Source organism: Gavialis gangeticus, unplaced genomic scaffold (assembly GCF_001723915.1).
Source record: "Gavialis gangeticus isolate Ggan-Ray unplaced genomic scaffold, GavGan_comp1, whole genome shotgun sequence".
NCBI lineage: Eukaryota > Metazoa > Chordata > Crocodylia > Gavialidae > Gavialis > Gavialis gangeticus.
The window spans coordinates 19,359,549-19,364,744 of record NW_017729033.1 but is presented as its reverse complement, the minus strand read 5'-3'; the positions used below and the strand labels follow the sequence as shown (position 1 = coordinate 19,364,744).

General features: G+C 49.3%; 1 pseudogene; it reads right to left on the bottom strand.

Annotated features, from left to right (window-relative positions):
- Positions 1-541: 541 nt before the first annotated feature.
- On the bottom strand, positions 542-1,930 carry LOC109303608 (annotated as a pseudogene).
- Positions 1,931-5,196: the final 3,266 nt, after the last annotated feature.

Genomic DNA, 5,196 nt, shown 5'->3' with positions numbered 1-5,196 from the left:
ATACTACGCAGTAGTGCAACACAGCACCAATGGTGCTAGTTGTTACTGCGCAGAATTATTAGGCTACTGTGCAGCAGCATCATAGAATCATAGAAAATGAGGGCTGGAAGGGACGTCAGGAGGTCATCTAGTACAACACCCTGTTCAAAGCAGGACCAGCCCCAACTAGATCATCCCAGACAAAGCTTTGTCCAGCCAGGTTTTGAAAACCTTCAAGGATGCAGCTTCCACCACCTCTCTGGGTGACCTGTTTCAGTGTTTTATGACCCTCCCAGTGGGAAAATTCTTCTTAATATCTAACCTAAAATTTCTCTTGCTGCCACTTGAGACCATTGCTCCTTGTTCTGTCATCTGCCAACACTGAAAACAGTCTAGCTAAATCTTCCTTCGAACCCCATTTCAAGTAGTTGAAGGCTGCTATTAAGTCCCCTCTTACACTCCTCTTCTTTAGGCTAAATAAGCCCAGTTCCCTCAGTCTTTCCTCATAAGTCATATCCCCCACCACTCTCCCCATTGTTGTTGCCTTCCGCTGAACTCTCTTCTATTTGCCCACATCCTTTTTTTGGGGCGGGGGGGTGCAAAACTCAACACACAACTCCAGATGTGGCCTCACCAGTGCTGAATAGAGGGGAAGAATCACTTCCCTGAACCTACTTGCAACACACCTACCAATGCAGGCCAGTATGATGTTAGCCTTCTTGGCACCAAGGGCACACTGCTGGCACATATTCAGTTTATTGTCCGCTGTAACCCCCAGGTCCTTTTCTGCAGAGCTGCTGCCCAGCCAGTCAGCCCCCAGCCTGTACCGGTGCATGGGATTGTTCTGTCCTAAGTGCGGGACTTTGCACTTGTCCTTGTTGAACCCCATGAGATTCCTTTTGGTCCAATCTTCCAATTTGTCCAGGTCACACTGAATCCTAGCTCTACCCTCCAGCATATCTACAACTCCCCCATGCTTGGTGTCATCTGCAGACTCGCTGGGGGTGCACTCTGTCATCTTCCAGGTCATCAATGAAGACATTGAAGAAAACTGGCCCCAGGACCAAGCCCTGAGGCACTCCACATGATACTGGCTGCCCACTGGACACTGAGCCATTGATTACTACCCTCTGAGCCCCATGCTTCAGCCAGTTGTCTATCCACCTTACAGTCCATTCATCCAGCTTGCCTGTGAGACTGCTGTGGGAAACCATATCAAAAGCCTTGCTAAAATCAAGGTACACCACATCCACCCGTCTCCCTGCATCCACAGAGCCAGTGGCCTCCTCATTGAAGGCAATCAGGTTGGTCATGCATGACTTGCCCCTGGTGAATCCACGCTGAATGTTCCTAATTACTTTCTAAGTGCTTAGAAATGGATTCCCTGAGGATCTGCTCCATGATTTTTGCAGGGACTGAAGTGAGGCTGACTGGTCTGTAGTTCCCTGGATCCTGCTTCTTCCCTTTCATAAATATGGGCACTATGTTTGCCCTTTTCCAATCATCTGGGACCACTCCTGATTGCCATGAGTTTGCAAAAATGATGGCCAATGGCTCTGCAATTACATCAGCCAACCTGCTCAGCACCGTCAGGCACATCCCATCCAGCTCCATAGACTTGTACACATCCAGCTTCTCTAAGTAGTCCCAAACCTGTTCTTTCACCACTGTTGGTTGCTCACCTCCTCCCCAAACTGGGTGGCCCAGTGCAGGAGTCTGGGAGCTGACCTTGCCTGCGAAGGCTGAGGCAAAATAGGCATTGAGTACTTGAGCCTTTTCTGCATCCTCTGTCACAAGGTTGCCTCCCCCATTCAGTAAGGGACCCAACACTTTCCCTGATCCTCCTCTTGCTACTGACATACTTGTAGAAAACCTTCTTGTTCCCTTTCACATCCCTCCCTAGCTGCAACTCCAACTGCACTTTGGCCTTCCTGAGTTCATCCCTGCACATCTGAGCAATGCTCTTATATTCTTCCCTAGTTACTTGTCCAAGTTTCTACTTATAAGCTTCCTTTTTGTGATTTAGTTTACTGAAGAGTTCCCTGCTAAGCCAAGCTGGTCTTCTGCCATACTTGCTAGTCTTCCTGTGCATCAGGATGGTTTGTTCCTGCACTCTCAGTAAGGCTTCATTAAACTACAGCCAGATCTCCTGGACTCCTCTCCTCCTCAGTCTGGCTTCTCAGGGATCCTGCCCATGAATTCCCTGAGCAAGTCGAAATCTGTTTTTCTGAAGTCCAGGGTCCTTACTCTGCTGCTCTCCATCCTTCCTTTCCTCAGGATCCTGAACTCAATCATCTTGTGGTTGCTGCTGCCCAAGTTGCCATCCACTGCTACATTCCCACCAATTCATCCCTGTTTGCGAGCAACACGTCAAGAAGAGCACAGCCCCTAGTTGCCCTCTCCAACACTTGCACCAGGAAATTGTTCCCAAAACTTCCTGGGTTGCCTGTGCATTGCTGTGTTGCCCTTGCAGCAGATGTCAGGGTGATTGACGTCCCCCATGAGAACCAGGGCCTGTGATCTGAAAACTTCCGTTAGCTGTTTGGAGAAAGCCTCGTCCACCATTTTCTCCTGCTCTGGTGGTCTATAGCAGACCCCCGCCACAACATCACCATTGTTGCTCTTCCCTCTGACTCCAACCCAGCCAAATCCCTGCTGGCGACACCACCTGCACAGCCACGTGTTGATTTGCAGGATACACCTGCTTCTGCCCAGATCTTCAACAGGCACATCTCCAGTTTCATACCGGGGCTCTGAGCAATCATATGGCTCTTTTATATAAAGAGAAACTCCTCCTCCTCCTCTTCTCCCCTGCCTGTCCATCCACGACAGGGCTCCAGTCATGTGAGCTCCCACCACGTCTCTGTTATTCCAGTTGCGTCTTGGTTCTGTGACTCTGCGAGGACTTCCAGTTCTTCCTCCTTGTCTCCCAGGCTCTGTGCGTTTGTGTACGGATACCTGAGGTAACTAGTTGATTGCCCTGATTTCTCAGGAAGTATGAGAGCACCTCCCCCTTTGCCCCTTCCTGCTTGCTCTTTCTTCAGGTCTTAGGTTTCCCCATTACCTCAGGGCTTTGGTTTCCATCCCCCGGCGAACCTAGTTTAAATCTATTTGAAGAAAGCCTCATCCACCAGGTTAGTGCCTGTCTGTGAAGATGCTCTTTCCTGTCTGTGCCAGGTGGATCCTATCTCTTCCCAGCAATCCTTCTTTTTGGAAGAACATCCCATGGTGGAAGAAGCCAAATCCCTACTGGCAACACCATCTGTGCAGCCAGGTGTTGATCTGCAGGGTTCACCTGCTTCTTCCCAGACCCTTTCCCTTGACCAGGAGGATCAATGAGAACACAACCTGAGCCCTCACCCTTGCATTCAGAGCCCTGGAGTCACTATTGATACGCTTAGGGTCTCTGCTGGCAGTATCATTGGTGCCCATATGGATGAGCAGCATGGGGTAATAGAGGGCTGGATGAGCCTTGGTAGACCCTCCATGACATCTCAGGTCTGGGCTCTGGGTAAGCAGCAGACCTTCTGAGACAACAGATCAGGTCAGCAGATGGCTCCTTCTATCCCCCGCAGAAGGGAGTCTCCAACCGCTACCACCTATCACTTCTTCTTGGTGGTGGTCCTCTTGATCCTTCCCACCTTGGTGAGACTTGGCCTCTCCTCTGCCACCGCTGGAACATGCTCCTCCCTCTCTGCTGCATATCTGTTCTCCAGATGAATGACTGCAGGTTGAGTTGAAGATCTCTGCTTGCTGCCAGAAGTCACAAGCCTCCACTTTCCACCCTCTTGGGTGTCCATGTCCTCTCTCTTCCCTACTGCTGCATCTGACATTTCTTCCTCCACAGTCCCAAAGGTCTCCTCCAGAATTAAATCGATGAACACCTCATGGCAAAGGATGCTTCAGAGCCTTGCCACCTCCTTCTGTAGTTCTCTCGCCTGTTCCCTGAGAGACACCACCAGGAGGCACCACTCACGCCACAGGCACCCCTTGACCTGGCCATCACTAGAAGAAACCTGCAAGCCATGGTCCCCAATGCGCCAAACCTGGACCTGGGTGGAAGCCTCCGTGGTGAGCGGTCCTGCCTGAACAGAAGCTTCACAGGTGCAAGCAGAGGCAGTGGAAGTGGCTTTGGCATTGCAACATCTTCCAGCCATTTCCTTGGATCTCCTAATCTGCCTTCTCTCTCTTACTGCTCTTCTTCCAAGCACACCTTCCCTAGTTGAGCTCACCTGGAACTGGCCTGTTTATTTCTCGTTGGCCCCAAAGAGCTCCTTTTATTTTCCTGCTTCCTCACAGCAAGCTGAAAGACTTGCCCCTCAAAAAAGGTGGGAAGGGCCCACGAACTGGCCTACAAACTGCTTACCCTGTTTGCAGCCCCTGTTCTCTGGCTCCCTAGTTACTGGCTCACTGGTCACCTGGGGAGTCTCCTTTTATACCTTGCTGGGCCTGGACTGTTGTTTGTCAGCACTACTGCACAGTAACTCTGGTTACTGTGCATTTATTTAGTGCTTAATTATACAAGTACTAAATAAATGTGTAGTAACCACTGCACAGTAGCATGTCATATAGATGAACGCTCTGTATATGAAAGCTACATAAACATTAAGGCTGGAAGGGACATCAGAAGATCATCGACTCCAGCCCCCTGCCCCAGTACATGGAGTTCTATGTTTTGGAAGGGGCAAATTCATCTAAAAATTGAAAGAGAGATAGTATGGACTTGAAATGCTTCTGTCTTATGATCCTAGTGCCAGGTTGGAGATCCTATTAACTGAGATAAAAGGTTTGTTTCTGTTTGCCTTATGTGGAGTCTGACTGCATATTGACAGGGCATGGCACAGGGGGAGTAGGCTGTTTGCTAATCTGACTGAATTTGGCCTTTGTGAAATGTGTTAGATTTTGGGGGTTTTGACATTCTTTCTGTCTAGACAGACATTACAAATAAGCCAGTTTAAGTGATCAGAAACTGGTTTAAATCTGTAATAGGACAGATGTTCAGTGCACATAAACCAGTTTGAAAATTGCTGAAACAGGTTTGAGATAAACTTGGTTGAATGTAGTATCAGACTTAACTGATTTGGGTCAAACCAGTTTATGCAATGTCTGTTTCATAGTTTCATAGTTTCTAGGGTCGGAAGGGACCTGAGCAGATCATCTAGTCCGACCCCCTGCCATGGCAGGAAAGAGCACTGGGGTCAAACGACCCCAGCTAGG